We start from the raw sequence: 24,298 nt of genomic DNA, 5'->3' as shown, positions 1-24,298 counted from the left end.
CAAGCGAATTTTGATCTGCTTTTTTAAACACATATATTTTGCGTTTATTTTTTGTGGGTTTGGATGTTAGGATATTCAGTCTTCTGTATCCTTAATAAAGCTCCCTATTTGCTCGGAGTTATTTGTTGCTAAGGAGCCGATTATGTTTTACAACTCAAGTGGACTCTTAAACTAATTGTTCAAAATAAATTTCGGACAAAGCATAAGTACGATTTCGGACTGTGTTTTGTGCCTACTACTGACTTTAACAGGTATTTTCGACAATATCTTGAGGATAGATAATAATTAATAGCGTCACGTGCTGTCACTCTGTGAGCCATGTCGGAGAAGTTTAGGATTTAACCTACCACGCAGCCACGCAGTCTGGTCACCAGCCACTGCTACTCCCCTTACCGTGGAAATTACTGCGATGAAAGTCTTATCGAACACAGGAGCTGAAGTCTCCGCCCAGCAACCCGATTTACATCTGCCACTGTTACGTAAATCCTATCTGTGTCGCACACACCCTAAACTGACGTAGTATAAACAAAGCAAGGTTGTTTTGTCGGGTTCAAGCTTACAGTCACGAGGACATCTTTCAGTCCATTAAGTTTCCGGCATACAGCCGTTCAAAATTGCAATTCTTCGACTGAAATTTCGGCCACTTATCTTCAGGCTATCCTATGAGTGAGCCTGCCTATAGGCTCACCGCAAGGATGGATAGAAGATATACGGCCGGAATAGCAGTAGAAGAACTGTAATTTCCACTGACTGCCTGCCCGAAATTTAACAATCAGTGCTTTCGTAGCATTGGTGGTTTCATGCCGAAGGCACTGCTACATCAAAACAAAATGAGTAAACAGTGGGTTGCACCAGAGACCACTGAGGCTCAAAGAGTTAATGGGTGATTCATTTCGCGATGAAAAGATGAAAATGCATTATTGACTCAGTTTGAAGATGGGAAAGGTTTCAGCCGACGAGTTGATGTAATAATCATTTTAATATCTACACATACTATAAATTAAAGTCCCCCGCCGCGTTTTTCTGTCTGAATATGAAGGCTAATCTCAGCAATTATTTTAGGAATTTTGATAGTTTTTTCCACTATAAGACACGCTGATTCATGAGAAAAGTTGGTGCATACGATTTATAAATATTTCATGCCAATTCACTGAACTGTCAAAAATTAAAGTTTCTGCCCATGTTTTCCTGTCTGCGTGTGGAGGTTAATCACAGGAATTACAGTAGAAATTTTGCTATGGTTTTCACTAATAAATAGACTGATTTGCGAAATGCGTGTGAAATCTTATGGGACTTAACTGCTAAGGTCATCAGTCCCTAAGCTTACACACTACTTAACTTAAATTATCCTAAGGCCGCGAGGGATTAGCAGAGCGGTATAGGGCGCTGCAGTCTTGGACTGTGCGGCTGGTCCCGGCGGAGGTTCGAGTCCTCCTTCGGGCATGGGTGTGTGTGTTTGTCCTAAGGATAATTTAGGTTAAGTAGTGTGTAAGCTTAGGGACTGATGACCTTAGAAGTTAAGTCCCATAAGATTTCACACACATTTGAACATTTTTATCCTAAGGACAAACACAAACACCCATGCCCGAGGGAGGACTCGAACCTCCGCCGGGACCAGCCGCACAGTCCATGACTGCAGCGCCTTAGACCGCTCGGCTAATCCCGTGCAAACTGATTTTCGAGGAAGGTTTATGTATACAAGGTGTCCCAGGAGGAATTGTCAATGTTTAGGGATGTGACAGGAACGATCATTCGAATCTAAAACCTCTAGAAACATGGACTCTAAAACGCATACCTTAAGAGCTATGAGCACTTCTTCATCGTCGATATTGTGAAACAAATCTCTTCTACTGCAAGCTTTTTGCTTTCCATAAAAAATGTTCAGATGTGTGTGAATTCCTAAGGGACGAATCTGCTGAGGTCATCGGTCCGTAGACTTACACACTACTTAAACTAACTTAACGCTAAAGACAACACTCACACCCATGCCCGAGGGAGGACTCGAACCTCGGGCAGGAGGGGCCGCACGATTAGTGACAGGGCGCCTCTAACCAAGCGGTGCTTTCCATATTTTGAGAGTTGGTAGTATGGACCCAAATAAGAAAAAAATGCTCAGTTAACATGGGCTCTGCAGTGTACACCTTAAAAGCTATGAGAACGTGTTCATCTTCTCCACTGTGAAAATCATCTCTTCTACTGAAAAAATGCTTATAGCTCTTAAGTTATGAATGATTGTTCCTGTCTTACCCTTGAATACTGACCATACTTCCTGGAGCATCCTGTATAATTTATTATCACTACGCCAGAGAAGTCGTCCAGCAGTAGATACTTAGCGCTACCCATTCGAGGACGAGGCGGGTCCCTAGTTATAAGAATATTTCAAGAAACCGCAGAAAACTTACACTAGGGTGGACATATCACGATGCCAGATTCTCGTTGTGAGAGGAAAAGAAAGGACAACAATTTAACGTTTCGCAGACGTAAATATTATTACAGTCTGAGCACGAATTTGTATTGCTTAAGTATGACGCGATTCGGCCCTATCATAGCTAACCCCTCTAGGCGCCTCAAATACATAAAACATAAATTTGGATGGCCAGACAGAGATTTAAATCCCCACTCCTTTGGCAAGCGCGTCCAGTATCTTCACCATTAGACTTGAATTGGGGCCTCAGGAGATAACAACTGGAATGGGACTAAAGGGAATTAAAATGCTTGAGGTACTAGGGTTTTTCTCTGTTTTTCTTTAGACGAAGCCCACCGCAGACGCAGAATTCCAAGCTACGCTGTTGCACTGGTTTCATGCAAAACAGTGACACTGTATATAGATCATAGTATTTCTCCGCTTTAATATAGTTATCACTCCTGCGAATAGCCTGATCGCGCTTCTATCCACGCAAGTCCTAATTTGATGCTTTGCTTGATGTGTAGGCCACGACTAGGCCTTTAACGTATGTAAATAGGAAGACGCAACTCTCAACCGTTTTCGAGAAAAGCGAGTTTTAAAATTTTAGGCGTGCGTATATACTTTGTATGGTCGCTGTTATACGAGTCCGCAACCGCACGAGTAAGCGCTTAGTTTCATTCACACGTAATTCTAACAACAGATTTCTTATGAGTGTGCATATTATTAATATTATTTAATGATTCGTTTACTATTTTCATAATCTTTATGCAAGGAGAAAAAAATTCGTAACGAAATTTGAAATAAAAAAAGGGACACACAAGAACTTTCAATCAAATCAGTATAGCCATTTTATTTATATTACTGTATCTTCGTTTGGCACAGGTATAATGGAGCACTGCACGAGTCATGATGATACTTACCACAGAAACATGCAGAACAGTAATTACTGTGACACACGCCACTTGTAATGAACGCCGAACTTTTGCATGTGGAGGGAATCTTCTTCCTGGTAACCATTTTTTCATTGTGTATATTGCAAAAAAACTTGGTTCACATTTACAAACGTTTCTCGGTCATCGCAAAATTTTGTAGTGTACCACGAATATCTGTTGTTAGAAGTGTGTGGGAATGAAAAACAGATTACCGGGAGGGAGATTCCCTCCACAGACCTCACGCTTGTGGAAATAAGAAATTACTCGCTCGGCTGCAGAATCCTTGAATACTAGCTACCATACGAAGTATATCAGCACGTCTAAAATGTTCAAACTTGACTTTCTAGAAAACGACTAAGAGTTACGTCTTCCTGTGTGCATTTTTTGAAGGCGTAGTCGGCCCCACACACCCTGTCAATATGAATCAAGTTGGCGAGGGGAAGTTGGTAATGCCTCCTTGTTGGCAATATTTCGCCGGAGCAGTCGCCATCTTCAAGCGGCGACCACATCGTTATGTGTTCGGTCGAACTCTTGCGAAGTTTCAGCAACGCCTGGCGCAGCGTCCTCGATCCACGGTATTATTTATTACCACGAGAAATCTTTTAAACTCGTTTTATTGCGCTAAATGGCTTCGTGTAAATGTCGGGATGATTGAGGCAGTATGCCAGACGCTTGCAGAAAATTATCTGCAAACGTTAATAGAGCTTGGGGCAACTAACAATTGCATGAATGGCTGAACGGCGCACCCAGAACCGAGTACTATGGTGAGCTGTATTTCAAGTAACTGCTTACGTTGACAAGAACAGTATGTAGCGCGCTGCCTTGACGTCAGCTGCTTGTGTAATCGAGAGAGAACCCACAGCGCGGAATGTCATGCTGGTACGGTATAGTCTCAAGGGCTGGCCACACAGGTGCTGCGCTCGCAGGCGTTCCCACACAGCATTCTGCGCCTGGAGCTGCAGCTATCGCATTGGAAAATTCTGCCTTATTTAGCAATTTATTAAAACAAATCCATAGTCCAACAATTATTGGACGTGTCTGTAATTAAGTGAAATATTTTTCCCCCGGCTTATACAAATGTAAACAAGTAACGTCCAGATTTCCTACATTTTTGTCGGGTAACGTATCTTCTTGGCTAGGTGGCTAACCAGCTAAGTGTCGGATCAGAAATCCAAAGGTTCAGAGTTCAATCCTCAGTCCGTTCTTCCGCCACTTATTTTTCTTTCGCGTTAGCAATGTTTAGCCCTGTGAAAAATGCCGTCTTGCAGCGTGGTTTAAAATTTAATTTAAACTGTACGTCCTTCTGTATCTAGACGGGTAAGTATCATCAAAGGTGGGTGGAAACCAAGGGCATATCAACTCCAGTAGGATCATGCCTTAAAAATTACTGTGGCGTTCAACCAAACTTCAGGCTGAGGACAGCTTTACTTAGCTCAGTTAATGTACTATGTACTTTACTTCGTGACAGTTAAGTATCATCCTTTTCAACGGTACCTTGTGACGTGTAAGATGATCAGTTCAGTCGCCAAAATTAAAAGCATGCACACTAATAAAATAACGGGGAATTATACGTTTCTGATACATGAGTGGTATTGAAATATTAACGATCAGACTATGTACGAGGGTCACTCCAAAAGAAATGCACACTATTTTTGTAAAAATACAGTTTTCAATCTGCATGTGTGAAAGTGACAGTGGGAAACATCCTCAAGAGGTTGAAAAAGGTGTATGGAGATGCTGCTGTCGATCGCAGTACAGTTAGTCGGTGGGCAAGCAGGCTACGTGATGAAAGCGGCCACGGCAATATTGAGGATTGTCCTCGCAGCGGCAGGCCTCGTGCTGCACACACTCCAGACAATGTGCAGAGAGTTAACGAATTGGTGACTGCTGACAGACGCATCACAGTGAACGAATTGTCACGCTACGTTGGGACAGGGAAAGGAAGTGTTTGCAGAATACTGAAAGTGTTGGCGTTAAAAAAGGTTTGTGCCAAGTGGGTTCCCAGGATGTTGACAATGGCTCATAAAGAAACAAGAAAAACTGTATGCAGCGAACTTTTGGAACAGTAAGAGAATGGTGGAGACGAATTTCTTGGAATAATTGTGACAGGTGATGAAACATGGCTCCATCATTTTTCACCAGAGACGACGAGGCAATCAATGGAGTGGCATCATGCAAATTCTCCCAAGAAAAAAAATTCAAAACCACACCTTCTGCTGGAAAAGTTATGGCTACGGTGTTTTTCGATTCCGAAGGACTCTTGCTTGTGGACATCATGTCAAGTGGAACCACCATAAACATATGTGACGACACTGAAGAAACTTCAAGCTCGAGTGAGTCGTGTTCGACCACATCGGCAAAAGCAGGATGTTTTGCTGTTTCACGACAATGCACGGCCACATGTCAGTCAAAAAACCATGGAAGCGATCACAAAACTCGTATGGACAACACTGAAACGCCAGCCTTACAGTCCTGACCTGGATCCATGTGACTATCATCTCTTGGGGAACCTGAAAGACCCTCTTTGTAGAACAAGGTTTGAAGATGATGAATCCTTTGTGCACGCTGCCAAACAGTGGCTCCAACAGGTTGGTCCAGAATTTTACCGTGCGGGTATACAGGCGCTGGTTCCAAGATGGCGTTAGGCAGTTGAGAGGGATGGAAATTATGTGGAGAAATGAAAATATTGTTCCTAAAGGATGTATCTACACACTGTAAAACTTTCAAACATGTAGAATAAAAGATGGATTTAAAAAAAATAGTGTGCATTTCTTTTGGAGTGACCCTCGTATATAGAGGCCCTACGTTCATGAGACCTTGGTTACACAGATTCGCTTATATTTCTGATCCTTTGAGTGAGACTTTCATTTTCATTGTAATTCTTGCCACCACCAGCCGGGTATTGTTTGCCACTCTATGGTCGAAATAAGGTCAGTAGGTTGTAAAGGTATATCGTGACGTGCTACTGCGAATATTACGTCACAACAGTTCATTAGTACAGAAAATATTTGTTGGAGAAATGTCTGCAAAGCATAAGATAATTGAAATGCCACGTTCTGACAGGTCGAAATCAAAACTTGAAGGACAGCTATGACTTCTTTTAATGAAAATCTTAATAGCCACACTTAAATCAGTACGAGTAATGCCTTATAAACTACGTATATACTTTGTACGTCTATATTTCCTTTGGTGTTTGAGATAATGGACTTCAACTTGGGAGTAAGCGGGGATTATGGAACTCCAAGTTACAATAAGATGGATGCTGTAACTATACCGTGGACAATTACCTCCATCATCCTAGCCCAACTGATATATTTCTCTGACTCTACTGATCTCTAAGAGGACACGATGATAACTGCTAACCTTCCTTCCTTCTTACGTCTATGCTCCGTTAACGCTATGGAGAAGAATAGCTTACAGTGTGCCATATTTTTTCATTTCACTGTTACTGAATCTTTTTGTATTCCGTGCATCTCGATACCGTGGTAACTAATCCCGCACTTTTGTCCTGGCCCGTAACAGGTCGCCGTCGGCGGGACGTTAATTTTTAATGATTCCTTCTTATAGCTGACCACTAGACACCCATCTACTAAGCAGACGTGTAATGTTACACAAACGTCTAGACTGACCTGTTCAAAATTGTCTGCTATCGATTACGACGATGATGATGATGATGATGATTATGATTACTGAGATTTTATGGGATTCGACAGAGTGGTTATTAGCTTATTTATCCTCTTAAGCAATGCACCAACAGTAAAGCTTTGGCAGGCAAAACAGGGATAGAGTCACGTCAAGGGCTGTGACACTTTCACATTATATGATTTACGGAGTACTGTGAACCAGGAGTATCGGTAAAAGAAGATACAGGACATACGTAGGTGGAAGTAGAGCAGCGGGAGGAAGTGCTCAGGTAAAGACTCCCCGGGACAAGAATTGCGGCGTTAGAAGTCTCCCTCCCTTTCCCTCCCCCTCTTAGATTATCGTGATTAGTGTCAAATTCATATCGAAATACCTCTCAGAATATCTAAGATATGTGAGCATACGTTAAGGCTATCAGTGGGACAAACATTGGTGTTCACACACATAATGAATACGAGGATGCCAACCCGATATCACACTACAAAATAAACAAACCAGAATGGTATTTTTAAATGATTTTTACAGTGGAATATCAAGGAATTATGTCCCTACTTTATTGCCGCTCCATGACAATGACGAATATTAGGAATCTCGGGAAAAAAAAAAATCTGAATTTCCCACAATCCACAATGGCCCCGGTGTTGGCACAATAGCTGACAGGCTGTGTACAGATTCGGCGGCTGAATTACTTCCTTGCTAAATCGTAATTAACGGCAGAGCCCTTGAGCATAAAAACGTCTCCAGTAATAGAGTGAGAACACGTTACACCTATGTACAAGAAGACCGGCAGAATGCACACGCAGCAATGCCGCCCGGTGCCACATCTACATCTACGTGAGTACTCTACTATTCACAAAAAGCGCCTGGTAGAGAGTTCAATGAACCACCTTCAAGCTGTCTCTCTACCGTTCCACTCTAGAACGACGCGCAGGAAAAACGAGCACTTAATTTTTTCTGTGCGAGCACTGATTTCTCTTATTTTATCGTGATGATCATTTCTCCCTATGTAGGTGGGTGCCAACAGAATGATTTCGCAATCGGAGGAGAAAACTGGAGATAGAAATTTCATGAGTAGATCCCGTCACAATGAAAAACGCCTTTGTTTTAATGACTGTCGCTCCAATTCACGTATCATGTCTACATCTACATCTACACCATGTCTGTGGCACTATCTCCCCTATTTCGAAATAGTACAATACAAGCTGTCCTTCTTTGTAGCTTTTCGATGTCATCCGTCAGTCCCACCTGATGCGGATCCCACTTCGTACAGCAATGCTCCAGAATAGGGCGGACAAACGTGGTGCAAGCAGTCTTTTTATAAGACCTGTTGCACCTTCTAAGTGTTTTGCCAATGAATCGCAATCTTTGGTTTGCTCTACCCACAATATACTCTATGTGATCGTTCCAATTCAGGTTAATTGTAATCCCTAAGTATTTAGTTGAATTTACAGACTTCAGATTTCTGTGACATATCGCGTAATTGAAATTTAGCTGACTTCTTTTAGTACTCATGTGCATAGCTTCACACTTTTCTTTATTCAGGGTCAACTGTCATTTTTCGCACCATACAGATATCTTATCTAAATCATTTTGTAATTCGTTTTGGTCATCCGATGACTTTACAAGAAGGTAAATGGCAGCATCATCTGCAAACAATCTAAGACGGCTACTAAGATTGTTTCCTATGTCGTTAATTTAGATCAGGAACAATAGAGGGCCTATAACACTTCCTTGGGGAACGCCGGATATTACTTCTGTTTTACTCGATGATTTTCCGTCTACTACTACGAACTGTGACCTTTCTGACAGGAAATCACGCATCCAGTCGCACAACTGAGGCGATATTCCACGGGCATACAGTTTGGTTAGAAGACGCTTGTGAGGAACGGTATCGAAAACCTTCTGGAAATCTAAAAATATGGAATCAATTTAACATCCCCTGTCGATAGCTCTCAATACTTCATCAGTATAAACAGCTAGTTGTGTTTCGCAAGAACGATATTTTCTGAATCTACATGAGAATTAACTGTAGAACATTTGTACCACAATGATATACGGGAATCAGCATAGATCTCGCAAAGGTCGACTAGTCGAAATCCATTTCGTACACTCCAAACATCATTACCTAGAAACAATGAACAAGGATAACCCAATGGGTTTTGTGTTTCCACACTTCTGATTATAGCAGAAAATACATTGATAAGACACCTAGCTAAATTTGTGACTGAGCGGAGCATTTATTGAGACAGACAGAATCCAGCGCGCTACTCTCAACAGGGATACAACTGGGTGCACCTCAGGTTGAAATGGTTCAAATGGCTCTGAGCACTATGGGACTTCACATCTGAGGTCATCAGTCCTCTAGAACTTAGAACTACGAGTACTTAAACCTAACTAACCTAAGGGCGTCACACACATCCATGCCCGAGGCAGGATTCAAACCTGCGACCGTAGCGGTCGCGCGGTTCCAGACTGAAGCGCCTAGAACCGCTCAGCCACAGCGGCCGGCTGGTGCACCTCAGGGAAGTGTATATTAAACGTCTAGCAGGTAACATTAAGGTCAACGTCGCAGTTGACGCAGTTACCTTTGAAGAAGAGTAACCTTACCAATTGGCCAGAAAAATCTTGTAACGCATAACTTACGTAAGGCAGACCCAGGCAACTAGAGCTTAATACAGAAAAATTAAAAATGTGCGTCTCACTCAACGCAAAAATGTCTAAGACTTTTATTACACAAGAATCAATAAGTTGCACAAATACACGGTAGCAAAAATACACGGGAACATGTAACGAAATAATTATGCAAGCTTCCTTCAGTGGTGGATAAACCAGAAGGTAGACGGCGGTTCGTCGTAAAAGGTTGTGAAGCTGCGCTCCTTCCACGAAAGATATTATCCATAAAACGCTTGTACGACGCAAACTGGAATGCCGCTAGCGTTTATGGATTCCGCATTGCTTTCGACAGAGGACATCGACCGTACAAACAGAATGGTAGCTCATGGAAATAAAAAGTCCACATTGGCAGTGGTTCGAAGGTGAACATCTACTATATTGCTCAATGTTATTAGATTTCAACAATCTGTTTTCAGTAAGGAATCCAGGAATATTCTGCAGATCGCTACGTACCGCGCCAGTGGGTTTCGTGAATTGAACGTATCCGTATACAGAACAATGAAAGTACCCTCCGCCACGTAGTTCACAGTTATTTGAAGAGCACCCCTATAGATGTAATAATTTCCTAATCACCTCCCGTAATCTATTTGTGGGCATATCCATTTGTATTCGGAATATTACACACCTTACTGGATTTCTTTACTGAAAACAGAGATATAATCTGCACGAAGAGCGTGTATTTCTTCTTCGCTACTCATTTCCCCTTTTCTTCAACGAAACAGGTTCGCTTAGTAGAAAGTGTCATCCTTTTAAATTGTACAGGTTTCGTAGAGACGTCAGCAGCCTTCTACCTAGAACACAGAACCTGAATAAGAAGGTACATTTATTAAAATATTTTCCAACGGAAGTACTCTGTCTATTTAGGAATTACGTATTAATGGATGCCGAGAATGGAACTACAGTCTAACTAGGCTACTAATTTCTGTAATTTCCACTCTATTATAACGGTACTATCGAGTACGTTTTCGGCGGAGTAACGTCGGACTATGCGTAGGTTTCAAATGGATATAATGTAGCTACTACTGTAAATGACTGATAGATCACCCTCATCACAATGATTCAAATACGAACGTGTCATGAAAACCAGTGTAACTGTAATTTACTATGTGTCTACGAACGTACAGAAGGCTAAAATTCTAAGTGAATGTCTACTTCGCCGGCCGCGGTGGTCTCGCGGTTAAGGCGCTCAGACCGGAACCGCACAACTGCTACGGTCGCAGGTTCGAATCCTGCCTCGGGCATGGATGTGCGTGATGTCCTTAGGTTAGTTAGGTTTAAGTAGTTCTAAGTTCTAGGGGACTGATGACCACAGAAGTTAAGTCCCATAGTGCTCAGAGCCATAAGTTAAGTCCCATAGTGCTCAGAGCCATTTGAACCATTTTGTCTACTTCATGGAACATAAATGAAAACTTATCGGAGCAGAATAATCACATTTTTCATTTTGTGGATCACCTGGTACAGTGAGATGGTATTAATTTCTTTGGTAGATGTCACAACTATCGGACTCACCATTTGCCTGTATCCAACACAATCTGAACATCGTTCATCTATTATGCAGCAACTGACCGAAGCCAAACCAGAGAATTTTGCAAACCAGTGAGAGCAGAGGCGATTTATTGATACATGTCTACTAAAGAAGTACTTCAGATCTTGGATGCACACGTTAAACAGTGATATAGACGGAGTTTTTGTGCTTTCCACCGTTCGCTGTCACGAATCAATGAAGCGCATTCATTGAAGCACATTGCGCTGGTCTTTACACGCTTGTCATGGAGAAACTGTCAACGGATATGGCTCGTTCTCACCCTGCTGTCAGTCCTTATGCTAAATGGAGTTTTCTACAGGTCCTTGCGAATTTCGTAAGTATTCTTTTCGGACAACAGCCTCGTCCAAGGTCTCAAAGTAACTTCAATATAACTGAGTATTATTCAGTAAGACCATTCTGAAGGGATAGGTAACCCATGAACATTTATGTGACGAGTCATGTTTTGCGGTTGCTTAGACTGGAGAAAATAGTCAACAGACAACAAAGAACAATCGCCAAATTCAGGCAGTCCAGAAAGTGGAACTTTCACTGCACGCTGTTTGCGCAGCATTCCTAATGAATACAGAAGTTACTATGCGCTACAGAGTTAAGTGCTGTTCAAAGACACCTTCCATCAAAGAAGTCATTGTTCTTTTGTATGAGCGAGCAGTTTATTTTGACAAGGATTTTGTACTTATTTCCTGAACAGTGTTTTCCAAATCTTATGTATGCAGCAATTACTTGTTTCAAGCAGACTCTATTTCTTTCTCAGGGAATCAAGAACTATAGTCATCAATTTTTTATAAGCTTCGGAAAATGAAATACGTTGATAGTTGGAACAATAAGAAACGAATTACTTTACACGTTTCGCTACGTCGGCACTTCGAGTTATAGCTAATACTGCAAAAGGATTACAATGAAATACTTGTTTCTCACTTTGCTTAGTCAGGATTCCGGATCGTATTAGTTTACTGTTGTACTGGGTGGGAGGGCGGAAAGTGGCCCGGAGATCAGAGTTCCAGGTACAAAGAAACACAGCAGAGGGAAGGAAATACAGTACTAACCTAACTGTAGCAGACGTTGAAAGTAACCCCCATTCATCTATTGGCACTTTTGGGCCCAAGTCGCCAAGTTGCTCAAGGGGGATCGAAACTGGACTGCAGGAATTGCGGCAATCTCATCCGAAATGTTCTGCTGCAGATCCTGAAGACTATAAGAGTTGATTGGCGACCCCATGGAGTGCTGTGTGCACAACGACCATATACGTGAAATTAGAAGGAAGGTCAGCGTTGGCCGTAATATTGATGGTTTATTGATAGCAAAATCGATTTTCAATCACATAGTGATCATCTTCAGTGCTGTGGTGTACAAATTAAACTCTTAGGCACTGGTATCAAGTTATTATCAGTAACCAAAGCTAAGAAACGATCACAATAGTTACAATAGGTATTGTGATCTTTTCTTAGCTTTGGTTACTGATAATAACTTGATACCAGTGCCTAAGAGTTTAATTTGTACACCACAGCACTGAAGATGATCACCATGTGATTGAAAATCGATTTTGCTATCAATAAACCATCAATATTACGCCCAACGCTGACCTTCCTTCTAATTTCACTATAAGAGTTTTTGCTATACATCCTAGAATTGAGGGCTCCCCACAAAAAGTAATCGCACACTGACAGATCAAGTGACCTGGGTGGGCAGCAACCAGACTGACGTCTGCTAAAAACTCGGTCAGGCGTGGAGATTGTGTAAATGTACCCAAAGGTTCGGCCGGCTGTATGGGCAGTTGCTCCATCTTGTTGGAAGTAACTGTAGGTCTTTTCCTCCTCCGTTAATGCTGCCACAAATGGTTTCAAAATGTTGGCAATGTAACGCGGAAAAGTCAGCGTCTGATGGAAAAAAAAGGACCAACAACGCGGCGTGCAGACACTGCATACCAAACCCCAATCTCCTGATCATGCAATGGTGTTTCGGAGAAGTTATGCGGATTCTCCGCTGCCCAGAACCAGTGATTCTGTGAGTTGACATAACAACTCAGGTGAAACCAGGCTTCATCAGACATAAAGATCCATGTCCAAGTTATTCATCTTTACCTCAGTGAACAGCTACCCACAAAACTGGAGGCGTTGAAGAGCGTTTGCTGGTTTTCATGCATTAACAACAGACACTCGGTAGGGATGCATGTGCAGGTCCAGGTGGAATATTCGTCCACATGATCGACGTGAAATGGCAGTCTCTTGCGACAAGCGTCGGGGTGGTGTGGTAGGAATCTGAAGCATTTTCTGGTTAACTGCAACCACATTTTCTGGTACGCGGATACGCTTCGGAATGTTTTTTTGGCGTGTTCAAAACAGATCCCGTCTGACGCCATTTTCGGACTAAGCGTTGCATGGCACTCTTTGCTGGCACTTTGACACCATCAAACTTCTCTGCAGACAACTAACCACACCGTTTCCACGACTTCGTTGTCACGTAACTTCCCACAACGAACATCCACTGCTCCACTGTGAGTACCTTCGTCCCGTTTGCACTGCTCCACTAATACTGATACAGCCCCCACTACGCTCTCAACCGATGCGGATCACATGGCGGATGTACACGTGGTGTGCACATCACTGGGTTTGTTTATATGTATACATTTACGTCCAATCGCATCCACTCGTCCGGGCCACTTTTCTTTGTCCCACCCTGTACTGCATGAACGCTCATTAAACCATACTAGTATGACATTTTACTTATGCTATAAGTGAAACCAGTATGTTTTATTATCTTCAGTAGTTAATTATCCACCGACAGCAAGACATCCGTTTCAGTTCGTCGCTGATCCATTAACTCAGTTTTTTATTACAGAGGGCAGCTACCCCTCTGACCGAACACGCTGAGCTACCGTGCCGGCATCCACTCGGCTGCCGGTGCTTCATGGCAAAAATGGCCACGCACAGGTATATATATTTGACGACCGAAATTATCTTGCGATTTTCTCAATAACGCTTGAGAAGTACGCGCTACTGCTTACACATTTTGTTGTCCTCGTGGAGTACTACGAGTGTACGAAGTTTGCAGTAAATCCGCGTTCCAAACGTCGTGGCCTCCTCTTGTAAGTTGTCAACAAGGCAGTGTGCAAAAGGTAGTGGCTCCATAATGGTGTGGGCTGCGTTTACACGGAATTGACTGGGTCCTCTGGGTGTTCGGCTACTTGGAGACCATTTGCAGCCATTCATGGACGTCACGTTCCCAAACAACAATGGAATTGAAACTTCCTGGCAGATTAAAACTGTGTGCCCGACCGAGACTCGAACTCGGGACCTTTGCCTTTCGCGGGCAAGTGCTCTACCATCTGAGCTACCGAAGCACTACTCACGCCCGGTACTCACAGCTTTACTTCTGCCAGTACCTCGTCTCCTACCTTCCAAACTTTGCAGAAGCTCTCCTGCGAACCTTGCAGAACTAGCACTCCTGAAAGAAAGGATATTGCGGAGACATGGCTTAGCCACAGCCTGGGGGATGTTTCCAGAATGAGATTTTCACTCTGCAGCGAAGTAAAGTAAAGCTGTGAGTACCGGGCGTGAGTCGTGCTTCGGTAGCTCAGATGGTAGAGCACTTGCCCGCGAAAGGCAAAGGTCCCGAGTTCGAGTCTCGGTCGGGCACACAGCTTTAATCTGCCAGGAAGTTTCATATCAGCGCACACTTCGCTGCAGAGTGAAAATCTCATTCTGGAAACATCCCCCAGACTGTGGCTAAGCCATGTCTCCGCAATATCCTTTCTTTCAGGAGTGCTAGTTCTGCAAGGTTCGCAGGAGAGCTTCTGTAAAGTTTGGAAGGTAGGAGACGAGGTACTGGCAGAAGTAAAGCTGTGAGTACCGGGCGTGAGTCGTGCTTTGGTAGCTCAGATGGTAGAGCACTTGCCCGCGAAAGGCAAAGGTCCCGAGTTCGAGTCTCGGTCGGGCACACAGTTTTAATCTGCCAGGAAGTTTCATATCAGCGCACACTTCGCTGCAGAGTGAAAACCTCATTCTGGGAACAATGGAATTGTTATGGATGACAACGCGCCTTGTCAACGGGCCACAATTGTTCGCGAGTGGTTTGAAGAAAATTCTGGACAATTCGATGGCAGGTTTGGTACCCCCTGAATATTTACGGGAAATAATACAGAAGTCGGTTCGTGTACAAAATCTAGCACCGGCAGCACTTACGCTATTATGGGTGGCTCAATATTTATGCGGGGGAATTCCAACAACTTGTTGAGTCCATGCCACGTCGAGTTGCTGCAGTACGCCGGGAAAGGCGTATTAGGAGGTATTCCACGACTTTTGGCACCTCAGTGAATGTAGACGCATACAGGAATGAATTCTGTTTTCCACCTGAGACGTATTTTGCAAAACAATGTAATAGAAATCTCCAAAATTTACGCTATCTAATGACATAAGAATATTAGGTTCCGCCCTGTCACTGGAGAAACTGCATTGGATGAGACAGAATACAAAAGCAATGAGAAAACGAAACGACACAAAAATGCACAAAAGTTGAAACGAGCATTTCGCTGTGACCAACACTGTAAAAGGTTATCTACTGTCTGCTTCTTGCCAAATACAAAAAAATTCTTTCTACAAGGCATCTTTGAGCAATCCTGTACCGTTTATAGTTATCACTTCATTTTGTGTCAGTTTTCGAAATCCATCGGAGCTAAGAACAACACAGACGAAGACATGGCAAATATAAATTAGCGTAATTAATTCCCAATACGAGCGATACTGGTTAAGCCGAACGAGCTGCTCCTATAGCGTAACGCACAGTGCATCAGCTTACGAGATACGGAAGGGACTTAAAGCAGGACCAAACGTGCGAGCCGCGTTAGAAAGCCTCAGATTGACACACCAGTTCGTCCGAGCGAGATTTTTAGGCGGTTTTCGTAGCTCGTTTGGGCAATTGTCTGGCTAGTCGCTGATCACCGCTTCAGAAAACATAGACATGATAGACACGACAAAATTTACACGATCACAAGAAAGATGACTCATACGACATCCCGCGCTCACGTAAACTGACTACTGTAGCGGCAGCCACAAAGCTACACAAACTAGCACTTGCCAGGAAGAAGACAACTTGTAAAACGCCACGTGCTTTTGCTTCGTCATATCGACCGCGGAGTCGGATACGGACGGATATGATTCACATTTCAATTACATTAGACGCTTCCCTCATGAAGCAACACCCCATCATAGCGTTAAGGCTACTGTTACGCCGCCTTACCCGTACATGTTATGAAAAATATACGGATGGAAAGCCTAAGTAGCAAATTTTAAAATTCTTCAGGAAGTAGTGAAAGCTTTTCGTAGGAAACGATTATACGGATGAAAGCGTGTTGTAATTAAAGTAATGTCTTCTCAGACCAATATGGTTTCAGTTACTTCCAAGCAGAGGTGTAGGGTGGTAGTGAGTCGTAGAGATGCAATATGCCCAAGTCGTAAAAAAAAGGTAACAACAGAGATTCAAAACAAAAACCGAGAACACAGGCAATAAGATTCATCAACTAAAAGTGATGCTGATACGAATATTAAAAATGAGCGAGATGGCGCAGTGGTTAGCACACTGGACTCGCACTCGGGAGGACGACGGTTCAAACCCTCGTCCGGCCATTTAGATTTAGGTTTCCCGTGATTTCCCTAAAATATCTCCACGCAAATGCGGTGATTCCTTTGAAAGGGCACGGCCGATTTCCTTCCCCATCTTTCCCTAATCCGAGCTTGTGCTCCGTCTCTAATGACCTCGTTATCGACAGGACGTTAAAACACTAATCTTCTGAATGAGATTTTCACTCTGCAGCCGAGTGTGCGCTGATATTAAACTTCCTGGCAGATTAAAACTGTGTGCCGGATCGAGACTCGAACTCGGGACCTTTGCCTTTCGCGGGCAAGTGCTCTACCAACTGAGCTACCCAAGACGACTCACGCCCCGTCCTCACAGCTTTACTTCTGCCAGCACCTCGTCTCCTACCTTCCAAATATTACAGAAGCTCAGTTGGTAGAGCACTTGCCCCCAAAAGGCAAAGGTCCCGAGTTCGAGTCTCGGCCCGGCACACAGTTTCAATCTGCCAGGAAGTTTCACTAATCTCCTCCTCCTCCTTCATGAATATTAAAAATATACAAAGGTTGGTCAGAAACGGTCTGAAAACCTTGAAATGGTGTTACAGGGTAGGTTGTCCTGAGAAATAATAAACTCAAGCGGCCTGCCAGAGACGGTGTCATCAAACATGTTCTTCGTTTGGTTTCCCAATACCGAACGAGAGAGCGACACAAAAATTGGACATGAGACGTCAGTTATGAATCGGACCCGAGCCAAAGGCTGAGCTGTCTCGTGCGCTGTGAGGCCAATTGACACTAATTGTATTTGGCGGTCCGCTTGAATTTGCATGCGCTAATTGATTGGCTAACTTCAATGACAATCAACTCGTAAACGGCGTAACGTATCCAATTTTTTCTTAAAATTCTTGCTCAGTAAAATCTACCCTGTAACAGCCTTACAAGCTTATCAGACTGTTTCTGGCCACTCTGTAAACCATATCGTTTTATGTTTGCTGCAGTTACGTGTGATTTGTACTAGTATATTTGGTCGAAGAAGACTTTGAGGATAACCAAGAACATGCATAATACTGCGTCATCCTTTTTAGCTGGTGAGGTGACTCAGTCCTAAGACACTGCATCCGTACTCGGTAGACCAACTGTTCAAATCCTCTCCGACCATCCAGATTTCAGTTTCCTGTTCTTTCCCTAAATGGCTCAAGGCAAATGATGGGATGGTTCTTTTGCAAAGGAGACGTTTGATTTCCTTCCCCTTATTCCGTCTGTAATGCCCTCGCGGCTGACGCGACAACAGGCCATGATCTTCCCTCCTGCCTCTTCTTTCAAAATATAGACGATTCATTCTCCAACAACAGAGAAATTTTCTGTCAGATTCACCACAGGTACTCCATTTTTTTACACTGGGGAGACAAATAATGTTGAATTACTCAGAGACCCGCATTTTCATATTACATTTAAAGTTTTCAGTCATTATTCCTTAGGTCTGCAATTACATGACCATAGAACTGTAATGAAAATTTTGGTACAAGCAGAAATTTTCAACTCCAGTACAACGTACAGTGTGATCCACAGATCTGGAGCAAACCTTCTAAATGAAGACGAGCTGGATAAACAGAAATTTAATGTCAAGTAGTTTGAGATGGGACATTGCCAATATAGCAGGCAATTTGAAAGCTGCCATCTTGGGTGAAATTCGTATTTTCAAATGGAAACGGGGTCACGTCACACATAAAACAGAATTACACGAGAAAAACAATGGTCTTTCGTTTGATCATAGCTTTATTCATTCGCAATTTATGTTACATTTTGCACAGAACAAGGCCATAGATAGTGATAAAACGTAAGGGCTACGGAACCAGCTCGATGTGATACCCAGCACGTTGTAAAGCTGTTATTATTCGATTCACTCATTCTTCATGGACTTTAACCATCACATGTAACGGAATGCGTGCACAAGCACCAACAATCCGCTCGCTCATAAATGCATTGTGTCTGTTCTTCACCGCACACAAACGTCTTCACATGCCCCCGCATAGAGCAGTCTAGTAGATTTAACTCCGGGGAGCGTGGCAGCCACTCCACCGGACTTCTGCGACATCCATTTCTGGGCGAACTGGATATCTCTGTACCTCCGGACAGCTAGCCCGTAGTGAGGTTAGGCGCCGACGTGCTGAAACTTGGAAATGACCCGTATTCAAATGACAGTGAGGGCACTACATTTTCTTATAACAACTGCGGCTGACCGACTGCTGTACCCTGAATGATGAAGTGCCCAATAACATGAGACTCCAATATTGGACATCAAACCATCATTTTCGATGCGTTAGCTACCTTCAATGGATCCATCCAGTAAGGGTTGACATATGAACACTATCAGTGATTCTGTTTGTTTATCTTTCTGTAAATAATGCGTCATACTGGAAACGACGGTTTTCCTCCACATTGCACGTCACGCATTGTATGAACTGAAGTCGACGATCTGGATCGTCCACTGTCAGACGATGCAATACTTGCATTTTCTAAGGGTGCTATTTGTGTGTGGGCAAAATCATCATTATTGATGTACGGCAGACCCCAGTTTCTTGACAGATGCAGCTATTAGGGTGCTATAGTCTCTTACTGAACGATGCCAAAACAGCGGCTGATTTTACTTCATCCGTAGCATTCGATTTGTCTGCGACAAAGCCAGTTTCACGGAATTTCGCGAGAAGGTTCACCACTGCACTGTCGGTAATGGGTGATCTGTCTAGGTGGCGTTGGTCGAAATCCTCTGCGATAGCACGCAATAATCCTCTCCTGATATCAGGACGATCTCACTGCGTTCAGCATTTGCTAATGCCATCAGCTTTCACGTCACCTGTAAGGAAGAAACAATAGTCATATCTCGAGAATGAATAAAGTTACTTTCAAATGAAAGACACTATTGTTTCTCTCGGGTAATTCTCTGTCTGCTTGATATCAAATGACCTCCTTTCCATTTGAAAATTACGAGTTTTTTCTACGATAGCGGCTTCCAAAATGGTCACCCTATTTGTAATATACACTACTGGCCATTAAAATTTATTCGCCACGAAGATGACGTGCTACAGACGCGAAATTTAACCGACAGGAGGAAGATGATGTGAGAAGCAAATGATTAGCATTTCAGAGCACTCACACAAGGTTGGCGCCGGTGGCGACACCTACAACGTGCTGACATGAGGAAAGTTTCCAACCGATTTCTCATACACAAACAGCAGTTGACCGGCGTTGCCTGGTGAAAAGTTGCTGTGATGCCTTGTATAAGGAGGAGAAATGCGTACCATCGGCCGGCCAGTGTGGCCGAGCGGCTCTAGGCGCTACAGTCTGGAACCGCGAGACCGCTACGGTCGCAGGTTCGAATTCTGCCTCGGGCATGGATGTGTGTGCTGTCCTTAGGTTAGTTAGGTTTAAGTAGTTCTAAGTTCTAGGGGACTGATGACCTCAGATGTTAAGTCCCATAGTGCTCAGATCCATTTCAGCCATTTGAGCGTACCATGACGTCTCCGACTTCGATAAAGGTCGGATTTTAGCCTATCGCGATTGCGGTTTATCGTATCGTGACATTGCTGCTCGCGTTGGTCGAGATCCAATGACTGTTAGCAGAATATGGAATCGGTGGGTTCAGGAGGGTAATACGGAACGCCGTCCTGGATCCCAACGGCCTCGTATCACTAGCAGTCCAGATGACAGGCATCTTATCCGCATGGCTGTAACGGATAGTGCAGCCACGTCTCGATCTCTGAGTCAACAGATGGGGACGGTTGCAAGACAACAACCATCTGCACAAACAGTTTCACGACGTTTGCAGCAGCATGGATTATCAGCTCGGAGACCATGGCTGCGGTTACCCTTGACGCTGCATCACAGACAGGAGCGCCTGCGATGGTGTACTCAACGACGAACCTGGGTGCACGAATGTCAAAACGTCATTTTTTCGGATGAATCCAGGTTCTGTTTACAGCATCATGATGGTCGCATCCGTGTTTGGCGACAACGCGGTGAACGCACACTGGAGCGTGTATTTGTCATCGCCGTACTGGTGTATCACCCGGCGTGATGGTATGGGGTGCCATTGGTTACACGTCTCGGTCACCTCTTGCTCGCATTGACGGCACTTTGAACAGTGAACGTTACATTTTAGATGTGTTACGACCCGTGGTTCTACCTTCATTCCATCCCTGCGAAACCCTACATTTCAGCAGGATAATGCAAAACATAGTGGGTGAATATGGATTGGGGGAGAGAAATGAAAAAGGAAACCGTCTGGCAGAATTTTGCACAGAGCATAACTTAATCATAGCTAACACTTGGTTCAAGAATCATAATAGAAGGTTGTATACATGGAAGAAGCCTGTAGATACTAGAAGGTATCAGATAGATTATATAATGGTAAGACAGAGATTTAGGAACCAGGTTTTAAACTGTAAGACATTTCCAGGGGCAGATGTGGACTCTGACCACAATCTATGTTATGAACTGTAGATTAAAACTGAAGAAACTCCAAAAAGGTGGGAATTTAAGGAGATGGGACCTGGATAAACTGAAAGAACCAGAGGTTGTACAGAGTTTCAAGAGAGCTTAAGGGAACAATTGACAGGAATGGGGGAAAGAAATACAGTAGAAGAAGAATGGGTAGCTCTGAGGGATGAAGTAGTGAAGGCAGCAGAAGATAAAGTAGGTAAAAAGACAAGGGCTAGTAGAAATCCTTGGGTAACACAATAAATATTGAATTTAGTTCATGAAAGGAAAAAGTATAAAAACGCAGTAAATGAAGCAGGCAAAAAGGAATACAAACGTCTCAAAAATGAGATCTATAGGAAGTGCAAAATGGCTACGCAGGGATGGCTAGAGGAAAAATGTAAGGATGTAGAGGCTTATCTCACTAGGGGTACGATAGATACTGCCCACAGGAAAATTAGAGACCTTTGGAGATAAGAGAACCACTTGTATGAATATCAAGAGCTCAGATGGAAACCCAGTTCTAAGCAAAGAAGGGAAAGCAGAAAGGCGGAAGGAATATATACAAGGTCTATACAAGGGCGATGTACTTGAGGACAGTATTATGGAAATGGAAGAGGATGTAGATGAAGATGAAATGGGAGATATGATACTGCGTGAAGAGTTTGACAGAGCACTGAAAGACCTGAGTCGAAACAAGGCCCCGGGAGTAGACAACATTCCATTAGAACTACTGACGGCCTTGAGAGAGCCAGTCCTGACAAAACTCTACCATCTGGTGAGCAAGATGTATGAGACAGGCAAAATACCCTCAGACTTCAAGAAGAATATAATAATTCCAATCCCAAAGAAAGCAGGTGTTGACAGAAGTGAAAATCACCTAACTATCAGCTTAATAAGTCACAGCTGCAAAATATTAACGCGAATTCTTTACAGACGAATGGAAAAACTCATAGAAGCCGACCTCGGGGAAGATCAGTTTGGAATCCGCAGAAATGTTGGAACACGGTGAGGTAATACTGACCCTACGACTTATCTTAGAAAATAGATTAAGGACAGGCAAACCTACGTTTCTAGCATTTGTAGACTTAGAGAAAGCTTTTGACAATGTTGACTGGAATACTCTCTTTCAAATTCTAAAGATGGCAGGGGTAAAATACAGGGAGCGAAAGGCTTTTTACAATTTGTACAGAAACCAGATGGCAGTTATAAGAGTCGAGGGGCATGAAAGGAAAGCAGCGGTTGGGAAGGGAGTGAGACGGTTGTAGCCCGTCCCCGATGTTATTCAATCTGTATATCGAGCAAGCAGTAAAGGAAACAAAAGAAAAGTTCGGAATAGGTATTAAAATCCATGGAGAAGAAATAAAAACGTTGAGGTTCGCCGATGACATTGTAATTCCGTCAGAGACAGCAAAGGACTTGGAAGAGCAGTTGAACGGAATGGACAGTGTCTTGAAAGGAGGATATAAGATGAACATCAACAAAAGCAAAACGAGGGTAATGGAATGTAGTCGAATTAAGTCGGGTGATGCTGATGGAATTAGATTAAGAAATGACACACTTAAAGTAGTAAAGGAGTTTTGCTATTTGAGGAACAAAATAACTGTTGATGGTCGAAGTAGAGATGATATAAAATGTAGACTGGCAATGGCAAGGAAAGCGTTTCTGAAGAAGAGAAATTTGTTAACATCGAGTATAGATTTAAGTGTCGGGAAGCCGTTTCTGAAAGTATTTGTATGGAGTGTAGCCATGTATGGAACTGAAACGTGGACGATAAATAGTTTGGACAAGAAGAGAATAGAAGCTTTTGAAATGTGGCGCTACAGAAGAATGCTGAAGATTAGATGGGTAGATCACATAACTAATGAGGAAGTATTGAATAGGATTGGGGAGAAGAGAAGTTTGTGGCACAACTTGACTAGAAGAAGGGATCGGCTGGTAGGACATGTTCTGAGGCATCAAGGTCTCACCAATTTAGTATTGGAGGGCAGCGTCGAGGGTAAAAACCGTAGAGGGAGACCAAGAGATGAATACACTAAGCAAATTCAGAAGGATGCGGTAGGTACTGGGAGATGAAGAAGCTTGCACAGGATAGAGTAGCATGGAGAGCTGCATCAAACCAGTCTCAGGACTGAAGACAACAACAACAACAACAATGCACGACCGCATGTTGCAGGTCCTGTACGGGCCTTTCTGGATACAGAAAATGTTCGACTGCTGCCCTGGCCAGCACATTCTCCAGATCTCTCATCAACTGAAAACGTCTGCTCAATGGTGGTCGAGCAACTGGCTCGTCACAATACGCCAGTCACTGCTCTTGATGAACTGTGGTATCGCGTTGAATCTGCATGGACAGCTGTACCTGTACACGCCATCCAAGCTCTGTTTGACTCAATGCTCAGGCGTATCAAGGCCGTTATTACGGCCAGAGGTGGTTGTTCTGGGTACTGATTTCTCAGGATCTATGCACCCAAATTGCGTGAAAATGTAATCACATGTCAGTTCTAGTATAATGTATTTGTCCAATGAATACCCGTTTATCATCTGCATTTCTTCTTGGTGCAGCAATTTTAATGGCCAGTAGTGTAGCATCACGGATTTTAACCCTCTCCCATATCACTTTACATGACTTTAAATCTCCGTTTGTCCAACTAATTTTGTTTTATGAGCGTGGTTCCAGACATATGGGCCACCCTATAAATCTATATACACTGCTGAAAAGAATTAGGGGAACATGACTGGGCGTCTGCCATATTCCATTGAGCAGTAACTGAGGACTTGGAATTTCACCAAACTATACCTTCACCTTTCACAAATTAAGTACACAACAAAACATCATTACATCCTCGTTCACTTACATAAAAAGAACTGAAATGTCAGACACATATCGAAAACAATGTGGAAACAATCAGTCATCCCCTAGTCTTCGGTGCTTTTCACTGGACTTTGAGGGTTTCAATAACTCGAGTGGGCACCGTGAACGTTTATACCTGCTTGACACGTATGTGGCATGCTTCACATAAGTCTACGGAGGTCACCCCATGGTATCCGTTCCCAT

Source organism: Schistocerca americana, chromosome X, assembly GCF_021461395.2.
Source record: "Schistocerca americana isolate TAMUIC-IGC-003095 chromosome X, iqSchAmer2.1, whole genome shotgun sequence".
In the NCBI taxonomy this organism is placed as follows: Eukaryota; Metazoa; Arthropoda; class Insecta; order Orthoptera; family Acrididae; genus Schistocerca; species Schistocerca americana.
This window is presented reverse-complemented; position numbering follows the sequence as displayed.